General features: G+C 38.2%; 1 protein-coding gene and 1 pseudogene across 4 annotated transcripts in view; one reads left to right on the top strand and one right to left on the bottom strand.

Moving 5' to 3' along the window:
- Positions 1–27566, bottom strand: part of MCU (mitochondrial calcium uniporter) — a 208081-nt gene that overhangs the window by 99655 nt on the left and 80860 nt on the right. The window lies entirely within an intron of this gene.
- LOC132593661 (glycoprotein endo-alpha-1,2-mannosidase-like) lies at positions 13425–18181 on the top strand (annotated as a pseudogene).

Consider the following 27566-nt stretch of genomic DNA (forward strand, 5'->3'; position numbering starts at 1 on the left):
GTACAAGCTGACAGCTAGCCCAGCCAGACATGTTGAGGAAGACCCCATCATCATCTGACTGTAACCACATGAGACACCCCAAGCATGAACTATCTCGCTGCACCCAATCAACCCACAAAACCATGAGAGATAATAATAACTGTTGTTGTTTTAAGTCACTAAATTTCAAGGTGATTTGTTACAAAGTAATATATAACATGAACCCAGTCTACCCCTCCTGAATAAACTAAACCCTCATGGCCACAAAAGGATACAGGCCTATTTACCTATATATTAAGTGGCCCAAGACTACTGAGCTTCTATAAAAATTTTCTGATAGTTCTTCCTTTTTCTGGTTATTCTCTTTTTGAGTGGTTTCAATAGCTGTTGCTCCTACTCAGATTACTGCAGTAAACCTTGAAAAGCAGCATAATCATCATTGCCACCAGCATCTATTGGGCACTAACCATGTAACACACTATACCTTACATGCATTGATGTCATTTAATCTTCAAAAGAAACTCCTGAGGTGGTACTACCATTATTCCCATATTTACATGGAGATACTGAATGACTTTATCCAAGGTCACACAGCTAGGAAGCGGAATAGCCAGGATTCAAACGACTTCAAAGGCCCCACACTTTATTATTCATATGGTTCCTGTTGATAAAGGGAACTGAGGTAGCAACCTCCTCTGGATAAAGTCATTTAAAAATGTCTGTTGCTTTTCAGCATTTAGAAAGAATTTCCCACACAGAAGAAAACATGTTCAGAAGGGGAAAATTTTTTAATAAATTAATAGAATTTCATATTCTTACATAAATATGCAGAGATCATCTTACAAGTAATATACCTGCACTCAAATAGTAATTATTCAGATTAGTCGTACTTGGTGATTCATGGAATTTCAATAACTAAGGGAAAGCAAATTGGCTGAAAGCCTTCCTGATACAAACAAAAGTAATTTATCCTATATCTAAATAGGATATATAATTAAGCAGAAACTTCAAAGAAAGAGAAAGAGAAAGAGTATAACTTTTTCAGCACTGTTTTAAAGAGAAAAACATTCTCTAAAGAGAATCCATCTAAGGACTAGCATAAAAAACTTTGATACCCTTTCCCCTAGACTAGGTGTATAGATGGTATGGTAAGGAGAGTAATAATACAGAAAGGAGTGAAAATAATAAATACTAATGATTACAGTTTGCAGTCCATATATGGCATTAAATGAAAATTCTCTTTTGTCCGTTTTGCACAACTTTAAGAGGCAGCTGGCCAGCAGCTGAGTTTTATAGACTTAAATTTGACTTGAAAACATTATAGTCATTTAATAATATAAAGAAACTTAAGACATAAGACCCTTCACTAATTTTAAATTGTTGGGAACAAGTAGGGCAACAAAGACAAAAAGTGGCACCCACCACTTCTTAGCCCCCAACAATAAGATCATTTCTCTTAAAATACTTTCAACCCCTCCCCCATCTACAAAGACTATCAAGAGTATATCATATGAGGGCTTCCCTGGTGGCGGAGTGACTAAGAATCTGCCTGCCAATGCAGGGGACACGGGTTCGAGCCCTGGTCCAGGAAGATCCCACATACTGCAGGGCAACTAAGCCCATGTGCCACAACTACTAAGCCTGCGCTCTACAGCCCGCATGCCACAACTACTGAAGCCTGCATGCCACAACTACTGAAGCCTGTGCGCCTAGAGCTCGTGCTCCACAACAAAGAGAAGCCACCGCAATGAGAAGCCTACGCACCACAGCGAAGAGTAGCCCCCTCTCACCGCAACTAGAGAAAGCCCGCACACAGCAACAAAGACCCAATGCAGCCAAAAATAAATAAATAAAATAAATAAATTTATTTTTTTAAAAAAGTATATCGATATGAACATTATTCCTTCCAGGGAGAATCAATCACTCTGAAGAATATCCACTAAATATATACCAATAGAGCAAGGCTTTCACGATTTTGAAATGCCTCTAAAGTATCTGATTTATCTTTGTCAGACCACAATATATTTCTTTGCTTCTTATTTCTCCATAATCAAAACGAAAAGCACTATTATGATTTAAATTATATACTGGATATGAGATCCTAGGAGATTACATTTCAAATGAAGTGCTATTATTCACAAAACTACTTCTGCAATCAAAGCTTTCTGAGCATAGTGCCATATAGTATGCCTAGCAGCTCTTACTGTGTAGCCAGAGCTTTCCCTAGATACAAACTTATAAATAATAAAGACAAGGGAATCCCAGGAATACCCAGGGTTATTATTTTATAAAGCAAAAAGAGATTCAGTTTAACAGGAGATGGGGACTTCCCTGGAGGTCCAGTGGTTAAGACTCCGTGCTTCCACTGCAGGCGTGCAGGTTCAATCCCTGCTCAGGGAACTAAGATCTCATATGCTGCACAGCGCAGCTGAAAAGAACCAAACCAAACTAAACCAAACCCAACAGGAGGTGTGTATTTCAACTCCACACTTACTATACTTTCATCTGCATTTACTTACAAGAAAATAGAATTCAAAAATAAAACACATCAGAATTATCTTGCAGAGTTTTCTTTTTAACACCACAGTTTCTAAGAGGAGTATATATGATTCACCTTAGACCTCATTCAGGTAACAATCTTCGTATGTTTGTTTAGGCTGCTGGGAAGTATATGACACATACAACTTCCTGTGTATCTTACCCCCCCCACCCAACCCCAAAGGGGAGTGGAAGAAGGGGGACAGAAAGTACTGAAAATAGACAAGTCTGGAACTAGCCTAAAGGTTACTGCCCTTCTCATTCTATTGAAAAAAGCCAACATTCACTTGATACAGATTCAGGGAACAGCTTTTCCTCCCTCTCCTTTGCTAAATTTTGCAACGTGAAAGACATACACTAGAACCAGACCAAAATGCTGGACTGTAATGCTGTAGGGGTAAGAAACATCTACAGAATTCGGAATTCTGATGTATATGTCTCCAGTTTAAGTGGTCTATGACAATGCATGGTACAGAACAGGTTCCCACAAAGTCTCCTGAATTGAGCCACTGTTCAAACCAGAACCAAAGCCAGTAAATATATCAGAAGTGGCTGGTGGGCCATGTGGTGAGAAGAAGAACTGACATCCTTTTGAGGATCTCTGATCATGCTAGCTGGTCTTCAAATTTCTTTTCTAGTACTCCGTATTTTATTGTGTGACTTAGATGGCTTGATGAAGTCCGAAATGCCTTTGAAAGAGGATAATTGCTTTAAGTACCATGATTAGAAATATGAATCTAATTTCAGAAGCCCAGAAGGGTCACAAAGATTAATGTAGTGATAGTCTATCTTTTTCTTGGATGCAAATTTGATGGAGAATTCTGAGAGAACAGGACCCAATAGGAGTTAATAGGAACAGAAAGGGAAAGCTAGAAGCCTTGGAGATGAACTTCCCCAATCTTACATTTGAATGAAGGGATGAGAGGAAGAGCTAATCCTGTGTGTCAAATATGGTTTAACCTTATTTTATCTGGATGTAGTATGAAAATGGAGTAATTTCCCCATAAAACAAAATCAGAGAGAGAAAGCTCAAATAAGATGATTAGGCTATAAAATAATATAAAGCTAGCATTATAAATTCTTATAGCTTCAACACTTGCTTGATATCAAGCTAAAGCTAATGTAGTTCTAAATACATCACAGAAGCTATAGACATTTGAGGAATGCCGTAATATAATGAATATGCATTAGCAATCACTCAAATTCCAGCCATTTGACTGTTATGTATTAACTGGTACTCAACTACCAACGATAGAATGTGAATTACATAGTATTATTTAAATCTAAAACATCTTACTGCCTATTGTGCTAAGCTTATACTCTTAAGTACCCTGTTTCCAAAATTTCTAGCCATTCAATCCCATTTTTGGAACTGGTCAAGTTATCCAGCGTCTCAGTTCTGCTCACTTGACTGTGGTAGGTTTTAAGGTCCCTAGAGTGTACCTGAGCATTGGTGAACTTAGAGATAGTCAATGGGAGGACCCAAAGAAAAGAAGTGAGAAATTACAAGCCTGCCCTCTAATTTTTACTCATCTAATACCCCAAACTCACCCCTTATAAGCCTCAAGGAGTAGACACAATAATCATTCGAGATAGGCGCAAATGAACCAGTTACAGGACTCAAGGACTCTAAGCACCGTCTTATTCTTCCACTTAAGGAAAGAGATAACAAGACATAAAAGATTCAGGAAAACAGCAAAACTGGCTCCAAGACATCATGCCCCATTCTAGACTGTTGCCAGAGGAAGAAATTCAGACATACCCAATGCTTATTCTCTCGAGTCCCTACTTAGCAAATGTGAGGTTTATTCCAACAAACTACCTGGTCCTTTACTGCAGCTTTTAAAACAGGGGATGTTATAGACTACCAAGCAAAGCACTCTGTTGAGTCAACTACTCAAGATGTGCTACTAGGTGACAATGCAAAAATACAAAATGACTTTTTGAACACATCTTCTTTACCTATCCCTTAGCAATATGTTGTGGTGTAACATTTCTAAAGAGAACGTATTAGATGAAATGTACTCATCACTAGTTTGTATGTGCAACTATTTATACAGCCTACTACCTATGTGGTTTCACTACAATCCCATAATTTCAGTGCTACATTGGAAAGCAGTCACTGAGTTGTTTAACTAGCTGGAGTCATATTCTCAAAGTCAACAACTACTTGTTTAGGTAATGGCCTAGATACCTATTAAATGAACAGGCCAGAATTCCCTCCACAGACTAGAGTACAGAATAGACTCTGTCCTTGTTTCCTGAAAATTGTTATCACTTTCCTCAAGAAAAAGGTATCAATTCAGTATGTATTATGTACAGAGCAACACTGGGGTGCTGTGAAGAAAATAGAGAGGATTAAGCCAAGGTCTGTGATGGCTAAGAGGATACAATCTAGTTAGCAAGATGTGATACAATCATAAAATGCACATACACTGGTTTATAACAATGTTTAAGTGCCAAATCAGAGGAAACTCAATGAAATTTAAATAACCAAGAGAAACTGAATTTTCAGTGAGTCAAGATAATTGTGGGCAGGGGTGACCAGAGAAGCCTTCTTGGAGGTGGGACCTCAGCTGGGTCCAGCAATATATTTTATAAGGTGCAGGGGGCAGCAGGTTTGTCTTTCAACTTATGTTTTGTTTGGCTTAATACTAAAATCTTTTTATATTACATTATTAAGCTGAGAGAAGGTTTACCCTTTTAAGTTTGAGATTAAAATATGGTCCCTGAAAAATCTTTCCCTCTCTCTATAGAAATTTTCTTGGCTATTTTGCTGTTTGAAGTTCAGAAGGTATAGATTTATAAGAGAGGGTAGGAAAGCACTAATTTGATGGTTTGCATGAGAACAAGTACTGTAGGAAATACCTAAAGCTTCAAACTCACATTTTCTACCAGTGTTGGCATGTTTCCAGGAGGACTGAATTCAGTGAGAAAACTGGAGAAACAATGTTTGTGTTTCAAAATAATTTAATCCCAACAAATCTGTGAATTAGTAACTATTATCCTAATCCTTCCAATGAGAAAACTGAGGTGCAGGGAAGTTATACAGCTAAGAATAAGCACAGCTAGGATTTGAAATCAGATGTATCTGATTCTAAAAACTCATCTCTTTCTAGTATATGTGACTTGTTTTTAGGTAGCAAAAAATAATGGCTGCTCACTCCAGGCTGATGTGTTCAAATACAGCATAAAACAGGTATGTGTGTGTGTGTGTGTCTGTGTGTATAAACCTAGCCAGAATTCCACCAACAGCTACCCTGAACTACATTAACTAAACTGGGTGACATCTCTGAACACTCATCTCATGTCTAATGAAAATATTTCTATGGCAAATCAGTCCATTATGTATCATTCTATTCTTGAACTTCTACTGCATTGCTTAATACCTTATTTAAAACAGTCTTGTTCACTTACTGTTCCATAGGCAACTTTCATCTCCTCAAATTCGTAAGAAACACCTTGTAGACAAAGACATATTCTTCTTCTTTAGAATCTGTAAAGTGCTCAATATGTTCCCATAGTATATATTCGATAAACATCGAATAATTAAGAGTTGCTGAGCAACACCCCTTTAATTTCTATTAAAAAAAATCTCCTTTCCAAAAGGATTCCTTCAACCACTTCTACTATTAGATAACTAACACTAAATTAAAATAAGTGGCTACACATATAATGTTTTTTTTTTCTTTTTTACAAATTATACTAAGGTGAATATTGCTGCTCTTGTAGGATCTTACTTGTAATAAGAAAAGGGTCAGAGATAAAGTGAGCCCTTATTTCCATGAAAGGAGCCAACAAAAATTACATAAACACTAAAAAGTGAATACAATTGCAACTCTGGAATATATGCCAACACACAAAAGCAGCTCATTTCAATTTGTCGGATAAATGCCTACTCAACAAGCGCGACTTCCTAGAATATAGTCTATTTTATATTGTTTCCTTAATCTGCCACTAACTGCGACAATTAGAGCATGTTTTTGGACATTGAAATATATTTCTGTAATACACTGTTTAAAAAACTCTAAAATGTATTTTTTAAATGCACATCTAGTCCCTGCATACCATTTGCAAGTTTATAAACCTAAGTGGTAGGGGGTGGTAGCAGGAGGGGAGGTGGGGAGATGTGTGGAAGCAGAGAGAGAAGAGAAAAAGAAGGTTGTAGCTTCAGTAAATACACAGCCACTAACCTTGCTGCAGAGACACCAAGGTTACAGGAAACCTGCTAGCAGTAGCACTGCCAGGTTTGTGTGGAGCTGCCACTATAATCATTTGCTTCGCTGACCCTGTGATATATGTGGAAATTGGGGAGATTCTCCTGCTGGATCATGAAACTGCATCTGCATGCTAAATATTTAAAGGAAGGAGGAGCCCTGGGGAATGGAAAAGAAGGGCAATCCCTGAACTATGTGGAATCCCAACTCCTTTGACAACAGTAAGACTCTGCTTGAACAGCTCTATCAAGCAAATAAACGACATACACGAGGAATTGGTTGATTCATGTTTTAAAATAACCCCTATGTGCTTTTTGCTCCTCACTCCGACAAGGGCATTATCACTTTAGAGCTGAAAATATATCAGCATTTAGGAATCTCCCCAAATTCACTGGGTAGCACGAATTCCCCACACCAGTGCCCTGAAAAGGCAAGGTCGCTCTGCAATCTACTTCAGCCAGAGAGGCAGATCACCCAGCAGCCCTCTCACACTCACCCACGCCTACCCAGGGACAGGCTTTTCCCCAGCACTGGCTCCCTGCATAGTGCAACATTAACATTTATGGGAGCTGCTGGGTGCACAGAGGGCTTTTCCTGACAGACAAGGGCATCCAGAGATCTAATCCCTGCCAACAACTGCTTTGCAGGACTTTCTGCCCTTCTTAGACATGCCAGCAGGCAGCCAGCTTACTTAAATCTATTCTTTAACCTCTCCTAAAACTATATGTAGCCAGTTAAAAAGTGTAACTACCTTCAACGAAATGCTCAAGAAAATTATGCATGGCTACAAGACAGCTTGATTTTAAGTAAGTAACTTACACACATTAGCTTTTAAAAACCACAATTACTATCTGCATAAGACACGTGCTTCTAAGAGATCTATTAAGATCTATTATCTTTTGATAAATGGGCTAGTCCCTGACATACTACTGTAGGATGTTGGCTCATGGTTAGACAGCTACACTAAAATCACAATAACCTCTGTTGTTCCTGGCTTTGCTAACTACCAGCCAAGATACAAATAAAGCATGAGTCCTACATATAAGGGACTTAAAAACTAGTAAGGGGGCTTCCCTGGTGGCGCAGTGGTTGAGGGTCTGCTTGCCAATGCAGGGGACACAGGTTCGAGCCCTGGTCTGGGAGGATCCCACATGCCGCGGAGCGGCTGGGCCCATGGGCTGCAACTACTGAGCCTGCGCGTCTGGAGCTTGCGCTCCACAACAAGAGAGGCCACGACGGTGAGAGGCCCACGCACCGCGATGAAGAGTGGTCCCTGCTTGCCGCAACTAGAGAAAGCCCTCGCACAGAAACGAAGACCCAACACAGCCAAAAATAAATAAATAAATAAAATTTAAAACTAGTAAGGGAAACTAGACACACATCCTTGCAACGTTAAATAAGAAAATGAAAGTTAAAACTGGGTTCCTCAGAAGAGGTAGAAATTCAGTTAGACTTTTAAAAATAAGTAGGATTTAGAGAAAGAATAAAGAACATTTGGGAGTGTATGGGCTAAGGAATACATATGGTATGAAGGTGAGAATGTACCAGGCACACTATAAGTGGAAATGGACCAGTTCAAGTACTGCTACACCTCTATAACCACTTCACAACAGAGATTTTTGGGTAAACTGAGAAGGGATATGCATTCTTCTGTATTGCCAATTCTTGAGTTCCTCCCACTGGATGTGTGGTTAGGGTATATTTTGTGGAATCAGCAATGGTGAAGAACAGATCCAGGACAGAGTATGGAGAATCATGATCCAAGGACTACAGAGAGGAGTCTGTAGTCCTGGCAATACCCACTGGTTTCCCTCATGGAAGTGACCCCCCCACTCTGATGAGAGTGAAAAGGACTTTCCCCTTTTTGTGGCCTCTGCATGACCACAGATCACAGTGTCCTCATTTCATTAGAACTGACCATTTGGATCATCTACAGATCCTCTCACTAAAATGGTTTCCAGGATCACTGGCCCTTTGGCCAAGCCACAAAGACTTTAACTATATCAGAGCAACCACAGGAAGGAAGGAAAAAAAAAAAAAAAAAAGGAACTGACATGAAAAGTAGATAGCTATTTTTCTAAAGTATGTTTGGGAACTAAGCAACTTGTCTTTCTCATCCTTCCCTAAGAATTAGCTCAGGTTAAGCTTTCACACTTAAGTCTCAATCAATTCCCAGAAAAACAAAACATCTGCTTCTAGTACAACCACACAACCATCTGTTTCTGAAAACAGACATAAACACCCCAACTCCCAAAGCCTTGTTTTAATCAAAAATGGAATGAATGGATGATGTTTCACACACAGTATACTTTGTGTATATTTTGCCTTTGAGAATACAACCTAAAACCTGGCTGGTCTTAAGATGAATTTAACCCCACAATTCATTTAAAATTATTAAATCTAAGAAACTGAAGAGGCTGTATCAAAAAGCAAAGTGTCAGCAGCAAAAAGTAACACATGGGGAGAAATTTTAAAAGCTGACAGCCCAGGCTGAGGATATGATCAGTTTATACATCTAAACAAAGAGGTCCCTACTGGCTCCAAGTAGCCTCAGCCTCAACAACTTCTTACCCCCAAACTCCTTGCCTGACAAATTCAAACCATCAAATCTTTCCTGATTACCAATAACAAGACCCCAAATTCTACAGCAAAAAGCTCTCTATCTAACATTCCCTCCATAGTATCATCCCCCTTTACCCCATTCCAGTGTTCCAATTCTTAAAATTAAATTAAGGTGGCAAAAATATCCAGAAATAAATGAATAAACTATTCATTGAATTACTATCTCTAGTGCCTGTCAGACCAATTAAATGGGCATCACAATATCACCAAACTAAAAAAAACATTCTGGGGACTTCCCTGGAGGCACAGTGGTTAAGAATCTGCCCGGGGCTTCCCTGGTGGCACAGTGGTTGAGAATCTGCCTGCTAATGCAGGGGACACAGGTTCGAGCCCTGGTCTGGGAGGATCCCACATGCTGCAGAGCAACTAGGCCTGTGAGCCACAACTACTAAGCCTGCGTGTCTGGAGCCTGTGCTCCGCAACAAGAGAGGCCGCGATAGTGAGAGGCCCGCGCACCGCGATGAAGAGTGGACCCTGCTTGCCACAACTAGAGAAAGCCCTCGCACAGAAACGAAGACCCAACACAGCAAAAATAAATAAATTAATTAATAAACTCCTACCCCCAACATCAAAAAAAAAAAAAAAACAATCTGCCTGCCAATGCAGGGGGCCCGGGTTCGAGCCCTGGCCCAGGAAGATCCCACATGCCGCGGAGCAACTAAGCCCATGTACCAGAACTACTGAGCCTGCACTCTGCAGCTCATAAGCCACAACTACTGAGCCCACATGCCACAACTACTGAAGCCTGTGCGCCTAGAGCTCGTGCTCCACAACAAAGAGAAGCCACCGCAATGAGAAGCCCGTGCACCACAACGAAGAGTGGCCCCTGCTCACCGCCAACTAGAGAAAGCCCGTGCGCAGCAACGAAGACCCAATGCAGCCAAAAATAAATAAATTTTTTTTTTTTTTTAAAAACCTATTTTCCTTCAAAATTTAGAGGTCATTTCTCCAATATTTAGTAGATTTCACTGTTGAGAAGCTTGAGCTTTGATTTCTGATCTTTTGCAGTAAAACTTGTTTTTCTCTTGACTCTGTAGGATTTTCTTTTTTAAAATCATTACTATGAAATTTAAGAGGTCCTTTGATGTGGATCTCACTATGCTTGGCAATTGTTGGATTATTTCAATATAGAAACTTGTATTTCAGTTATGGAAAGTTTCTTGGAATGGCTTCTTTGATGATTTCTTCTCCTCCATTTCTACTATTCTCTATTTCTGGAACTCCTATTACTTGAACCTCTTTTGGTTACTGAATCTCTTGGACGGGTCCTCTAATTTTCTTACTCTTCTCTCCTAAATTATATTTCTTTCTTTTAGTTCTAGTTTCTTGGTCACTTCAAAACTTTTATGGAATACTCTGTTATGTTTTTAATTTCTAAAATCTGTTTGGTTTTCTGAAAGTTCCTTTTTTAGAGCACCCTATACTAGATGCATTACCTTTTTCCTGAGGATTATTAGTGATATATTAAAATTTTTTTTCCTTCTTCCTTCATGAGCTCTGTTCCCTTTAAATTGCTGTTTCTTATTTGCTTTGGCTTTGCTCATATTAAAATTGTTTTTCAAATATCTAGTGATCTTTCACTGATTCCTCATATTTAGGAGTGGGGAGTGATGGCTAAAAAGCTGATTGGAAACTTTATGCAAATAGTGGTCTTCACTGCAAAAGTGCTCTGGTTGTGCTATTTCCCTGGGGATACCCAAATGATTAGTATCTTTAAGTCTTTTCCTTCAGATTATGTCAGGTTCTCCAGAGAAACTTACCAATCTCTTACTTTGAAGGTAAAAGCTTGTCTGCCAATGTTCTCAGATAAATGAGGGAAGCAGGCTAGAAATACCAATATTCAATACGTCAATTTCCACTTACTCCTCCTCTTTCAGTACATTACCCCTGCCCTCATGGTGTCCAGGGTTCCTCATTCCAGAAAATCTGTTTCATTTTTTTGGGGGGACTGAATTTTCAGTTTTCTTCCAGGATGGGGGAAGAGAATCTGGGGGACTAAGTACCATGTAAAGAGATTTTCAATGAATCCTTCAACTAATTTCTCCTGTTGTCTCATTCCCATTTCACGAAGGTATTGGAAGATGTTTCAGGGTAAGCCAGGTTCCTTTTCAATTTACACCATTATTAATTTCAGGATTCAGTAAAGAAGTACTCATTCTTCTTCTCTTCAGATTTCTAAACCTAAAATTTCCAGTCCCTTCCATTTCCCTCCCCTTTCCTTTGTCTTTTGTTCCCATTGTGGATTTATGCCTAAAAAACCAAAAACCTTTGTTATTTTAGTGGAGTTTTGAGAAAGAGTGAAGGTAAATCTGTGTTCAATGAACCATCTGACTATAGTTAACGATATACAGTAGTCCCCCCTTATCTGCAGGGTATATGTTCTAAGACCCCCAGTGGATGCCTGAAACTGTGGATAGGACCGAATCCTAGATATACTATGCTCTTTCCCATACATACGTTACCTATGATGAGGTTTAACTTATAAATTAGGCACAGTAAGAGAATTATCCAAATTTCCAGCATCACTACTCTTGTGCTTTGGGACATTATTAAGTAAAATAAGGGTTACTTGAACACAAGCACTATGATGCCAAGACAGTCCATCTGATAACCTAGATGGCTATTAAATGACTAATGGGAGAGATATGCTGGACAAAGGGATGATTCACATCTTGGACAGGACAGAGCAGGATGGCAACCACACTACTCAGAACAGCTCACAATTTAAAAATTATGAATTGTTTATTTCTGGAATTTTTCATTTAATATTTTCTGACCGTGATTGACCATGGGTAACTGAAACTGCAGAAAGCAAAACCATGAATAAGGGTATACTTATAAGAAAGTTGTTAACAGAATACATCCTAAGAGTTCTCACCAAAAAGAATTTTTTTCTTCTTTTCTTTTTACTGTATCTATATGAAATGATGGATGTTAACTAATCCTACTGTGACAATCATTTCACAATATATGTAAATCAAACTGTACCATCATGCTCTACACCTTACATTTATACAGTGATGTATGTCAATTATTTCTCAATAAAGCTGGAAAAAAAATCTACCATCTTTAACTGGAAGCACCCACATTTACTTAGATCATATCTGAAATCCAATACTAAAATCCAGGGACAGATCAAGCCACAAAATTCCAAAAAGCTATCTTGGTGATAATAGTAACAGTAAAGTTAAAGTACACTGTCTACTATACTTTCCCCCAGCCTTTAAAATTTGCCACAAAGCTGAGAAAGAAAAAAGTATAATATTCTAATAACCATTAGGTGTTGATGGCCAATGGTAGCTGGAAGGTTAACTTCAAGGTTTTGCGATGTTTGTTATTGTTTTAAAGAATGATAAGAGTAATAGAAGTGGCACTCATTGAAATGCATTATCATATGCTAAATGACACACCCACAGGCACCAGAACAGTTCCAAGCCTAACCATAAAAGGCCAAAAAGTGGGCAGCGGCCCATATCCTGGAAATCCCCACCCCTTCTCCAAAATAGTTGGAATAATCCTCCCACTTGTTGGTCTATGAAATTACCCAGCCCATAAAAACTAACCACCCCGTATTTTGGGGCTGCTCTTGACTTTTGAGATGGACTGCATTCTGTCTATGGAATGTGTATCTCTCTAAATAAATCCACGTCTTACCTATCAAAAAAAAAAAGAGTAATGGAGGTGGGGAGACATAGGGATGGACTTGAGGAGAAGCGAATCACTTCTTTTCAAAAGTTATTTTTCTAAATGTTTTCCACTGGGTACCATTTTCCTTACTGTCTTTAAGTTTCATAAAGAAAATCTATTTTGTCCCGCCCCTCAGGCTCCTTTTGGGTGGCGGGGCTGGTTGGGTCTCTGTTGTGCTGAGGCTGCTGGCTTTTGCTTTACTCCCAGCCTCACTGGCTCTGCTGGCAGACTCCCTGCTGACAGCCAGATTCCTGGGCTGCTACATTCCATATATAGGAATTTTACTCCCTGGAGTTATGCAGTACAGAGTTTGAAGGACTGTATGAATTGGTCCTTCCCAGAAATAAGCAGCTAAACATTTACTATTTTGGAGTTTAAAGCATGCCATCATCGAAGTTTCAAAAAAGGACTTGTATCATTTTGTCACTTTCTATTCTATTTATTTTCTCTCCGATGATAGGTTTAAAAATGGGAAGACCAAATAAAGCTACTTTTGGAGATCCTTTTGGACTTGATCTTCTTCCAGAACTTCATTGATGAACTACTCACTTGGTGGAAAATTTTGATTCCCCAAAGAGTGACACAATCAGCAGTGAAACAAATATCAAGAATTTAAAGCTGTTGAGATCACTATGAAACCCTCCAAAACCTCTGAACCTTACCTGGGAGAATTGTCACTTCTGAATTATTAGTTACATGTATTTTATCACAGTTGGTACAGAAATCTACAATTTGGTGGAACCATCTAGTCTTGGAGCTTTGGGACCCTAGAATAGCCAGTAATTATCCACAAGGGAGACCCAGCCCCCGAGATGACAGTGGCTCCAGCTTTTACCCTGAGACGTTCTCAGTGTCCTTTGGTCATAGAAACTCACATGAAACAAATGCACTCAGCTTCAATTAATGTACTAGTATTAGCCCTATCTTGGTACACACCTGATTCAAATGATGAGAATGATGAAACTACTGATGACTTAGTACCAACTATTTTGGATAAAGATCATATATATAACCTGAAGCAGAAAAGAAAGAGGAGTAAAATGTTCTTTTGTGAAGATAATACAGAAATCAGTGAAGATTTACACACTAAATTTCTTATGTGTCTACTAAAAACAAGAGTTGTTAATTGTGAGAATTTAAGTATTTATAAAGAAGTTAAAAAATAAACTGCTCCAAAGAAGGAAGGAATGAAGGAAAGAAAGGGAGGGAGGGAGAGAGGAAGGGAGGGAGGCAGGAAAGAAGGGAGGAAAGAAGGAAGAAATCTATCTTAACTAATGAATAAATGAAACTTTTGAAAGTTTCTTAGTACATATATTACACTGACCCTTCACCAGGCAAAGAAAATTCTACAATGGAACAGTATTCTAAGAAAGTAAGCTTAGGGGTACATGGAACAAGGAAAATCTGGGGTCACCTTCCCTCAGGACTTGGGCTTCTATCACCAGTGTAAATCAAACATCTAGTGGTCTCTAGGTTATAAAAGACAACTAAGTAAAGAATGGATGGGGGATTGGAGGATTCCCTTATAACATGTACCCAACTTTGATTGTTATTTCTCTTGTCTACCACCTCTGGCATGTGACTGTCAGGTAACAAGTGTTGGTCTAGATAATGACTACACAAAACTTGCATGCCATGAAGAAATGGGAATACAAACAGCCCAGCAGATTTTCTTCTCATAAACTAGTTTAAAATCATGAATGAAATCACAGTACTGCTCAAGTAAAACAATTCTCGTTTCACTAGAACACCATACTGAGAGTCAAGAGAAGATTCTTCCCCCGCGCCACTCACCAAATTAGGAAATCACATAGAAGAATATTTTCCCCACAAATCTGCTCTCTCCCTTGTACTCCTCCTTTCAGAAAATGGTACTATCATTTAGTTGTTGAAATTATAAACTTGGCTATCATTCTTAACTCCTTCCTCCCACCTTCCTTCCTTCAGTCACCAAAAACTGTGAGTTCTAGCTTTTATATAGCTGTTAAATCCATCTGTTTCTATATCTCCAAGTCCCTGCCTCCCATCTATCCTCCATAACATAACCAAAATTATCTTTCTAAAATGTTAATCTTTTCATGTCACTCTCTTGCTTAAAACCCATTTCACTAGCTTTAAGAATTTTTAAAAGTGCAAATATTTAAGGGGAAGAACAAAAGCAGTAACAGATTTCCAAGAGTTCACTGTCATGAGTATATACTTGGGAAAGGGCCAAAGGAAAAGATATGGATTAGTAAAATGCCAGGAGGAAAGAGAGAAGCAGCAGTGGGGGCCAGGCTGTGATTAAAGCCAATGCTAAAATTAAAGGCAGCATAAAAACTATTTTTAAAAATGAGTAAATTGCCTTTGTGGCACATTAAAATTGTAATATTACTTCACACAATAACTTAGATTTTTCAATTCAATAAATATTTAATAGAGCTTCTACTACATGGAAGGCTTTGGGTTATCCACTTATTTGCAATAAGCCACCATTCCAAAGACTTGCCACAATTCCACTTCCCCCATAGCGTACCCACAAGATAACACCTTCTCTGACTTCACTTTAGTTACAAAGTATTTATGGATGGAATAATATGATGTCTGTAATTTGATTTAAAATAATTCTGGGAAGGGAGCTAGTGGGGGGAGGGGAAGATATAACAAGATTAGCAAAAGGTTCATATGCTGAAGCTAAATAATGGGTACGTTGGGGTTCATGGATTAATTATATTATTCTCCTCACCTTGTGTATTTTGAAATTTTTCTATGATAAGAAGTAAAACTAAACCAAAAAATATTAAAAGAAAAAGCGACCCTAGTGCTAAAACACAATGCTTTTTTCATTCAGCAAGGTTTCATACAGGATAGGTAGGTAGATTTTCATATTTCAGGCATCGCTTTGATATGATTTTGAACCACAATTAGAAAGGTTATTCTTTCAAATTCAATTGTGTAACATAAAGACTTATACCAGAAATTAAAGAGAAAATGTATGAGAAATCAAAGTTTATTTTCTTAGGTAACAGCTTCTGCAACTGACATATAGAAACCACATTTGCTTTAAGAAAGCCTGAGTAGTGGGCTTTCCCTGTGGCGCAGTGGTTAGGAATCCGCCTGTCAATGCAGGGGACACAGGTTCGAGCTCTGGTCCAGGAAGATCCCACGTGCCGCAGAGCAACTAAGCCCGTGTGTCAAAACTACTGAGCCTGCACTCTAGAGCCCACGAGCCAGAACTATTGAACCCGCGTGCCACAGCTACTGAAGCCTGCGCGCCTAGAGCCCGTGCTCTGCAACAAGAGAAGCCACCGCAACAAGAAGCCTGCGCACCGCAACGAAGAGGAGCCCCCACTCACCCCAACTAGAGAAAGCCCGCGTGCAGCAAGACCCAACACGGGCAAAAAAAAAAAAAAACCGAGTGGCACCATACTTGCATTCTTTTGTTCCTCGATCCATTAAAGAAAAAAATTTTTTTTCTTAAAGTTAGTATCTATTTCACAAATACTTGATTTTAAGTAGTCCTGGTTGATATTATAGGATAAGCTACAGGGCGTTTTTTACTTCCAATAATGAAGTTTTTATGAATATGATCATGCTGTTCTTTATCTCTAAAACTACCCTTGGTTTTGGTTATAATGCCCTACAGCAGCAGTGGGGGGTGGGGGAGGGAGCATGGTTCAGGCGGTAATGTGAACGATGGGGAGCAATAGGGAGCAGCAGATGAAGCTTCGCTCACTCGCCCGCCACTCACCTCTTGCTGTGCAGCCTGGTTCCCAACAGGACCGGTACCAATCTGGGTCCCAGGGGTTGGGGACCCTTGGCCTACAGCAGGGTTTCTTAACTTCAGTACTACTGACATTTTGGGCTGGATAATTCTTTGTTGTAGGGGGCTGTCCTGTGCATTGTAATATGTTTAGAAGCATCCTTGGCCTCTAGCCACTGATGCCAGAATCAATGCTGCCCCCAATCAGTTTTTGACAACCAAAAATGTCTCCAAATATCTACGGGCTGGGGTGGGGGGGTGGCAAAATTACCTCCTCTTGAGAACCACCGCCCTCCAGCAATTAGACAATATAATTTTTGCTTACTTAAAAAATACCCGGGACTTCCCCAGTGGTGCAGTGGATAAGAATCCGCCTGCCAATGCAGGGGACACGGGTTCGATTCCTGGTCCGGGAAGATCTCACATGCCATGGAGCAACTAAGCCTGTGCACCACAACTACTGAAACCCGTGCGCCTAGAGCCCGTGCTCCGCAACAAGAGAAGCCACTGCAAGGAGAAGTCCGTGCACAGCAATGAAGAGTAGCCCCTGCTCGCCACAACTAGAGAAAGCCCCACGCAGCAAGGAAGACCCAATGCAGCCAAAAATAAATAAAATTAAATCTTTAAAAAAAAAATACCCTTACTTCATAAATACATTTTCCTAATCTAAGAGAGTAAGACACCCTGGAATGTGTGGATATGTTGCCATCATTACTTACAGGAACAGCTTCCTAGTCGCAGAATCATAGAAGTGTCTTAATGATCTAGTTTGATGTTCTCAGTGTGGACCACAGCCCAAATCTGTGGCTGTATATTCAAGAATTTAGGAGTTTTCTATAAAACGTTTAAAATTTTCTGCATTTACCACGGATGATCTTTGAAAATTTGGGTCATCTGAATGAATACTTTATAATTAAGTGTTGCCAGGATATTTGTGCCCATATTTGTATTTACCAACACAGGAAATCATCAATTTCCCTCACTATCCTAGGCTAATGAGAAAAGTAGAGAGGCAGGCGATACAGTTGAGCCAGTGAAGGCCAAATGATATCATGATACACTAAACCAAAGACTTATAATAGTTTTAATAAAAACAACATGTCAGGAGAATTAAATTGGCATCTCATGCACTGTAGTCTAGGTAGCCCAATGCAAAAGAACCTATAGTGTAGCAAGGAATAACATATTCACATGGGAAGCAGCAGCATTTTAGTTTCAGCAAACCATTATCATTCATCATGCTGATGTTAATACATTGGTTTTGTAGTTTTGTTTGTACTACACTTGTTTTGGTTTTGTAGCTCTACATGGATGCAGCAGAGGGAACTTCTTATTTAGCTTCATGTTTGTCTACACTAAAGCTGAGTACATAATTAAAAACAACAATATAGTTTAAGAATTTGAATATTCCTTTGAAAGGATCTGCACAATACTCAAATTTGAAAATTGCTGATCTAGTCCACTGTCTTCATTTTACTCAGAAGAAACTATAGTCCAGTGGTATTAGTAACTTGTCCAAAAATCACACACCTAACCACTGGCAAAGAGAGCATTATAACTATAGGTCATCTCATGTACCAATTGTTATTGTATACCTCAGTGTCCTGTTTAAACAACATAGTTAAGTAAACATAACTGGAAGTTTTTTCTTTTCGCCTACCACATTCTAAATTGAACTTATAAACAGTGAAATAACTCAGTATTAGAGATACAGTATAAACAGACTATAGCAGTACATTATTTTACATGTATTTGCCTACAAAATAAGACTGAGCTATCATTCTATTAAAAACTAAAAAAGAGTATATGGATGTTATTCTTGATCATGAGCCGTCCCAAAATTCAATCCTCCAATCCCACACCTCGTAAGGCTTCTTGGCATTTTAGAGGTTGCTTAAATGTTGCATTTTTTTTTAACTGTGAAACATTAGAAAAAGTTTTCTAACAATAAGGAATTGTTACATTACCAATAGTATGTTCATGTAACAGAACACCTGAATAAAGATAGTGACCATTTATTAAATGATGCTGTATATCAGATTTTGTGTTAAATGCTTCATATGATCTCATTTAATCTTTACAACAATCCTATAATTTATCTCCATTTTACAAATGAGGTTTATTTTCCAACTCATGTGTTAAGTTGAAAAGTCCAGAATCAAAGTCTGATTCTAGATTCTGAACTTAAGCTTTATGAAAAACTGCCGCGTATTAAAATTCTCATGTCAGTGTCACATGAAAAGATATTCAATGTAATGCTATGTGATAAAAACAGCTTAGAAATAACATATACAGGAAAAGTCAGGAAGGTTCTATACCAAACTGTTAAAAGTGAATGTATCACTAGGTCTTATTTTCACACAATTGCATGTTCTAATTTATTTGTAGTGAATAAATATCACTTGCTAAACAACAACAGAGTTTTAAATAATAAAAATCAAACCAGCCAACAGACTTAGCCTGGGCAACCTAGTCATTCAGGGCAGTCTTGGCAAAAAGACCCCATGCTCTAGTTACAAATTATGACTTAGGTTCCAAACAGCTTAAAAATAAAAATCATCCTTTCCCTGTTTCTTATACTAGGTAGTCTCAGTGAGGATTTACCTATAAATAAGCAAAAAAAAGAGAAAAGAAAAAAAGGAAAAAAAAAAAGCATGTCATTTTACAAATTTTCTTCTCAGTGTTGAACATCTTTCATGTGATAATTACTTAATATATGGCAGTTTTCATACAGCTTCCCAATGACACAATTTGAGAATTATGCAGTAAATTTTATAACTGCATTAAATGTTAATCAAAAAAAATTAAATGTTTTCAAAAAAAATACTGTATTTGTGACACTTATTAGCTTACCATTTAAATGGAACATTCCTTTCATTGTGCTTTTAAAATCCATTTACTTCTGAAAGAAGCCTGTATTTGCTCAGAACAGAAGTCTCAGATAAGCCTGTGATGACAGAACTTATTTGCCTTTAATAGTTGATTTTAAGTCTTGGTTTTGAGGCAACAATGTAAGCAATCATATTAGTAATACAGAACAAAAAGGAAAGCATTAATTTGGTAATGTATAATACTAACCTATGGGATTATTTGTGTGAATTCAATTAAACCTTTCTGCTCTGATCTACTTCTCATTTCACTTTTAGAAACAGAAGAAAGATGACATCAGATAATCCTAGTGCAGTCTAACTGCTAGGATATAAAACTATGAAGATGCCTAAAACTTTAAAAGTCAGACAAGTTTTTCCTGAAACAAAAATCAAAGTACTCAGAAAATACAAATATTTTATTAGCACTAGACTACCTTTACCACACTGTTACGGTAAGTCAGGTCTTCCTTGTTTTATTCGTTTCTTATTCTTTCTGTAATAAATTACCACAAAATTAGTGTTTTAAAATAACATATTTATTCTCTTACAGTTCTGGAGGTCAGAAATTCGAAATAAGTCTCACTGGGCTAAATAAAGTCAAGGTTTCAGTAAGGCTAGTTTCTTCTAGAGGCTCTGAGACAAGAATCTGTTTCCTTACCCTTTTCCACTTCTAGAGGCCTCCTCCATTCCGTGGCTCATGACCCCTTCCTCACATCACATCTACCACTAACTTTCATCTCCTGTTTCCCTATTATAAGGACCCTTGTGATTATATCAGACCCATCTATATAATCCAAAATAACCTTCCCAAAGAGTTTAAGAGTAGCAAAGATTTGTCATTCAGCTGTGAGGTGTGTAACTATATTGCATCAAGTCTCTGGAACTAATGAAACTAAGTATTTCACCTTCTGCTACCTAATGCCTAAAGGCATTTTTCTATTTGATAACAAGTAACAGCAATAAAAGGCAACCTCATTGCTTAATGCTGTTATGAGCTAATCACAGATACCCTAGATCCAAAAAATACTTCACTGCATTCAACATCCAATAAGGCCCAAGGACAAATGGTTATACATTTTCAGTATTTTCAACTGTTTAGGCATAATAGAAAACAGTAAATAATATATCCTCTCATGTGTGTGCTGCATGTTCTTCACTAGCTTGTAACATATATAACATATAAAAACCCTATGTAAAAAAATTACTGCAACTTTTGCTATTTTAAGCTATCTTGATATTACTACACTTTTGTATGAGTGTTAAAGACATTATTAGAGCAACATTATGCAGCTTACAAATAGATACTGTTTTCTAAATTTGTAAATAAGTTGTAAGGAAATTTAGATACTATCAAGCCACAGTTGCTATTTCAGATGAGAGCAATCAAGAATGTAGGCCTTCCTCTACACCCAAATCCCAATTGAGGATTATGATATCTGCTAGGAGGGGCAGTCCACCTGCATTTCTCTTACTTCCACCTCTTTGTTGCAGAAGCTCTGTAAGAGACAAGAGCAGCTGAGAGGTCTGGTCCTCACTTCTTCCAGCCAGCCCCCACTTGTGGGACAGAAGTTCTACCACAGCAGGCAAGCCAGGAACACTGGGATCCCAACTGCCCTTGCCCCAGCTTGCTCATACGGTTAAAGTTTCTGCAACAGAAGACACCCAGAAGACCAAGCAGCAGTGTCATTCCAAGAGAAGGGGCCATTAGCTCACTTCCTACTCCAGGCAGTGGCAGAGGTTTAGCCCAGGGGTAAAGGCAGGACAGAAAAAGAGAGAAAGCTCCAAAGTGTTCCCCAAGGGAAATGACTTTATTTGGAACACAGTGTGGGAAAGTTAATAGTGAGGGCACTACAGAAGATAATAGAGATTTTGGTGGTAAGCAATTAAGAGACTGGTAAATCTTTGAGAGTAACAAGCTACAACAGCTAGAATTTTACTAGGGAGAACCAGGGAAAGAAGCAGCTAAAAAGAGTCCTCCTGAGAAAAAAACCTCAAAGACTGGCTGCAAAATTACACCTGCAATGAGGCCCAATATTAATTGCATCAGCCTGTGGAAGAATTTATGTTACAGGCAGTACTGATAATGAGCTAATTATAATGATAATGAGCAATTAGTGGAAGCTAACAGATGGGTGTGATACCTATAGAGACAGACAGCTAAACAAAGAGAACAGAGAAAGAGACAACCAAAGACAGCCCTGCTAAAACCACCATCATCCTAGGATGATTCTGTGCATGCCAAACATTGTGACTCCTGATCAGTAGCTACACACTATAGAGAAAATAGACCACTAAAATGGTCCAGCCAAGCCACTAAACAAATAAACAAGTAAACAACAACATCCAATTTGGTGAATGTGTGGGAATTGGGGGTGGAATCATATCCTCAGTTGCTACGTTATCTAAAATATCCAGTTTTTACTATATATAAAATAGATAACTAATAAGGACCTACTATATAGCACAGGGAACTCTACTCAATACTCTGTAATGACCTATACGGAAAAAGAATCTAAAAAAGAGTGGATATATGAATATGTATAAATGATTCATTTTGCTGTTCAGCAGAAACTAACACAACACTGTAAATCAACTATACTCCAATAAAAATTAATTTAAAAAATAAAATAAAATAAAATGTCCAGTTTTTGGTAAAAAGTTATGAAACATGCAAAGAAACAGAAAAGTATGGTCCCTACATAAGAAAAAAGAGCAAGCAACAGAAATTGCCTTTGAAAGAGTTCAGATGTTGGACTTAGCAGGCAAAGACTTTAAAACAACTATTATAAATATGTCTAAAGAATTAAAGGAAAAAATGCTTTAAAAAAGTAAAGGAAGCCCTGATAATTTCTTGTCAAATAGACAATATCATTAAGATATAGAAATTATTTTAAATAATGGAAATTCAGGAGTTGAAAAGTACAATAACCAAGAAGAAAAATGCATTCCAGGGACTGAACGGTAAATATCAATTAGCAGAAAAATCAGCGAACTTGAATATAGATGGATAGACATTGTACAATCTGAAGAACATAGAGAAAAAAGAAAGAACACATATGAACAGTCTCAGAAAAAAGTGGAAAACCATAAAGCACTGTAACATATACATGGTGAGCAGAGAGAAGAAAACTTTTTTCACAGAAGTAGAGAAAGGAAGAGAAAAAATATTCAAAGAAATAATGGCTAAAAACTTACCAAATTTGATTAAAACAATCTACATTTCCAAGAAGCTCAACAAATTCCAAGTAGGAAAGCACGAAGAGACATCATACATATACAAGACATATCATAGTAAATATCTTGAAAGCAGCAAGAGAACAACTTCTCACTCACAAGGAAATCCCAAAAAGATTACACCAGATTTTTCATCAAAAATAATGAAGGCTAAAAGGCAGTGTGATGACATATTCAAAGTGCTGAAACCCAAAAAATACGTCAACCAAGAATCTTATATTCAGGGGACTTCCTTGGTGGTCCACTTCCACTGCGGGGGGCATGGGTTCAATCCCTGGTTGGGGAACTAATATCCAACATGCCATTTGCTGCAGCCTCCCCCCCCAAAAAATAGAATCTTATATTCAGTAAAACCATAAACCATCTTTCAAAATGAAGACAGATAAAGACATTCCCAGATAAACAAACACTGAAAGAATTCATTGCTGAGAATTCATTGCTAGCAGACCTGCCTTACAAGAAATAGTAAAGGAAACTATTCAGGTTGAAAGCATATGACCCCCAAAGTAATTCAAATCCACTTTAAAAAATCAAAGATATAATATTTCTTCACCTCTCAACTATTTAAAAAGCAATTACTGAATATATAAAACAATATGTATATAGTTGTATTATTGAGCCTGCAACATTTAGGAATGTAATATATTTGATAATAACAGCATAAGATAAGTAAGAAGAAGCAAAGTTGTATTGGAGTAAGAATACAAGAAATAGTAAAGGAAACTATTCAGGTTGAAAGCATATGACCCCCAAAGTAATTCAAATCCACTTTAAAAAATCAAAGATATAATATAAATGCACATTTCTTCACCTCTCAACTATTTAAAAAGCAATTATTGAATATATAAAACAATATGTATATAGTTGTATTATTGAGCCTGCAACATTTAGGAATGTAACATATTTGATAATAACAGCATAAGATAAGTAAGAAGAAGCAAAGTTGTATTGGAGTAAGGAAATGACACCAAAAAGTTACTTGAATTCACAGAAAGGAAGATAACAAATGATAAATAATAAGATTTAGTATAAGAAACTCTATAAAAAAAACTTGCTTCCATTCTTCTCTCTGCTTCTTTAAAAAGCATAAAATTATATAATTATTATTACACTATTAGGTTTTTAACATACATAGCTATAATATATATAATAACAATAGCACAGAAGGGGAGGAGGAAATAGAGCTAAATTGGAGTATATATATATATATATATATTTTTTTTTTTTTTTCAGTACGCGGGCCTCTCACTGTTGTGTCCTCTCCCCTTGCGGAGCACAGGCTCTGGACGCGCAGGCTCAGCGGCCATGGCTCATGGGCCTAGCCGCTCCGCTGCATGTGGGATCTTCCCAGACCGGGGCACGAACCCGTGTCCCCTGCATCAGCAGGCGGAATCTCAACCACTGCGCCACCAGGGAAGTCCTATTGAAAGGTTTTTAAATCAAGAAATGAATTACCAGAATCCCGAGTAGAGAAATTCTTCAGAACCTATTATTACTGACTATAAAGCAGATTTTTTTTAAAACCTATTTTTTGTTTGTTTTTTAAAATTAATTAATTATTTATTTTTGGCTGTGTTGGGTCTTTGTTGCTGCGCACGGGCTTTCTCTAGTTGTGGCAAGCGGGGGCTACTCTTCATTGTGGTGCGCAGGCTGCTCTTTGTGGTGGCTTCTCTTGTTGCAGAGCCCAGGCTCTAGGCGTGCGGGCTTCAGTAGTTGTGGCTCGTGGGCTCTAGAGTGCAGGCTCAGTAGTTGTGGTGCATAGGCTTAGTTGCTCCACGGCATGTGGGATCTTCCTAGACCAGGGATGGAACCCGTGTCCCCTGCACTGGCAGGCGGATTCTTAACCACTGCACCACCGGTGAAGTCCCTATAAAGCAGATTTTTAAAGAGAACATGTCTATCTTGCAACCTGGGCAAGAGGGGTGAATTTTTATAATAGCAAAATGACATCAGAGTCAAGTAGTTTCATTTAAGAGGATTCTAGGATTCCAGAGATAGGATGTATGAAAGATTCTATGGTAGTTTTATTTTGAGCAGAAATAAATGCAATTTTAAAAAAGAAAATTATAAGTCATTTTTTTTGTTTTCTTCTCAGGATCAAAAATTGACTACTCTTTATTTCCAATCTTCTTCTTTCCCCTTAGAAAATTTTCACTCTAACAGATAGTACATGTCATTTTAAGAGTCTTAGCATTCTCTATGTTCCCTTAGAGGTTGTTTTTTTAAGTTGATCTGATCATCTAGCATGTGCCTAAATTAAAAGAACCTAACAAGAAGAAGACAAAACAACCAGTACAATCTCTCCCAAAATTAAATAGACTTCTGTCCATTCATACACTTTGTTTTAATTCCTATGACAACTCTGAATTTTAATTTTCATTTTGCAGATAAGAAAACTAAACTTCAGAAACTTGGTGATTTGATCAAAGTCGCTTAAAAAGTGGGGGAGGGGGAGAGACTCAGCACAAATCCTAAACCCTTATTTTCATTCTTTATAAATTTATCAGAACTGGGACTTTCCTGGAGGAGCAGTGGTTAAGAATCCACCTGCCAATGCAGGGGACACAGGTTCGAGCCCTGGTCCGGGAAGATCCCACATGCTGCCAAGCAACTGAGCCCATGTGCCACAGCTACTGAGCTTGCGCTCTAGAGCCTGCGAGCCACAACTACTGAGCCTGTGTGCTGCAACTACTGAAGCCCGCACGCCTAGAGCCTGTGCTCCGCAACGAGAAGCCACCACAAATGAGAAGCCTGAGCACCGCAACAAAGAGTAGCCCCCGCTTGCCTGAACTAGAGAAAGCCCACATGCAGCAACGAAGACCCAATGCAGCCAAAAATAAATAAAATAACTTAACCAAAAAAAATCAGAACTTAATGTGCTAGAGACAAAAGAGGTAAAAAGAACTGATTTGAAACAAAAATGCACAGACACAGTCAAATCAAAATAGATATTTTCATTCCCTTCATAAAACTTCCAACTGAGCTCCTTTTTCAACAAGCAAGAATTCACACTGTCCTATACTAACTCTGGGTCTCTATAACTGTGTCTCAGTTTTCTTATCTGTAAATTGCAGGTAATATCTTTCCTAGGAAACCTCAGTGCTGAGAGGACCAGCATAAACAGCAGAAGGAAAACTGTTTTAATTTGGAAACCCCTGAAGTTCTAAACCAACGTAATCCATTAAAATAGTTTTAAAAACCATAAAATAATCCGAATTTCAAAAAAATAATACTTTTTAATACAGAATCTATAACTAATCTGTAATGTCAGAAGCAGGTTAAGTGCCGTTCTGTGGCCAGAAGCAGAAAGAAATTAACTGCAAAGAGGCACAAGGAACTTCTGGAGCAATGGAAATATTCTATGTGACTGTGGTGGTGGTTACATAGATTTATATGCTTGTCAAAACTCAGTAATTGTACACTTAGGCTTAGTTCTTTGCATAGTAAATTATACCTCAAAACAATTGATTTAAAAAGGAACAGAAGCCACAGAATCAAGGCCAGGTGCTTTAGAAGAGTTTCCCCCCCAACGCCCCCCCCCACAAGGAACAATCTCTTGAGTAACACTTTCACATCTACTGGTTTTTGCTAAACTATTTGAAAAATTGGTTCCGATGAACCTAGGGGCAGGACAGGAATAAAGACACAGACATAGAGAATGGACTTGAGGACACATGGACGGGGAAGGGTAAGCCGGGATGAAGTGAGAGAGTAACATTGACATATATAGACTACCAAATGTAAAATAGATAGCTAGTGGGAAGCAGCTGCCTAGCACAGGGAGATCAGCTCAGTGCTTTGTGACCACCTAGAGGGGTGGGATAGGGAGGGAGGGTGGGAGGGAGACACAAGAGGGAGGAGATATGGGGATATGATATGTATAGCTGATTCACTTTGTTATAAAGCAGAAACTAACACACCATTGTAAAGCAATTACACTCCAATAAAGATGTTAAAAATAAATAATCATCCAGGATTATCCAGGTGGGCCCAATCTAATCACATGAGTCCTTATAATCAGAACACCATTCCCAGCTACAGAGACCCAAAGAGATGGCAGTGTGAAAAGAACTGGACCCCCATTGCTGCTGGTTTTGAAGATGGAGGAAAGGATTATGAGCCAAAGAACATGGATGGCTTCTAGAAACTAGAAAAGGCAAGGAAATGAATTCTCCTGTAAAGTGTCCAGAAAGGAACACAGCCCTGCTGACACCCTGATTTTAACCCAGTGAGATCCACATAAGATTTCTGACCTACAGAACTGAAGCTAATAAACTTATGCTCTTTTAAGCCACTAAGTTTATGGTAATTTCTCACTGCAGCAATAAAATCTAATATACTTAGGGACTTTTTCTATTACTGTCTGTGTCTGCTTGAGGGTGGGAACTCTATCTTACTTTAAATTGTATTCCCAGTAACCTAGCACTGTTCTTGTCTATAGAGATGCTCAGTAGTATTTTAGAACTGATACATGTGCATTATTTAATTACAAAGATCCTACTACTATAATTAAAACATTTTTCTTCAATTCAGAACTGGCAACATGAACTGCTTTCATTCCTCACCAGTCATTTCAGGCACAGAGATCTATTAATACTTGTTTACTTCTTTTGACTTGTCTCCTTTTATTAACAGGTAAGTACTCACTCACTATGACACAGTCTTCTCATGGAACTT

The sequence above is a fragment of the Globicephala melas genome, chromosome 16 (genome assembly GCF_963455315.2).
Source record: "Globicephala melas chromosome 16, mGloMel1.2, whole genome shotgun sequence".
Classification (NCBI taxonomy): Eukaryota; Metazoa; Chordata; class Mammalia; order Artiodactyla; family Delphinidae; genus Globicephala; species Globicephala melas.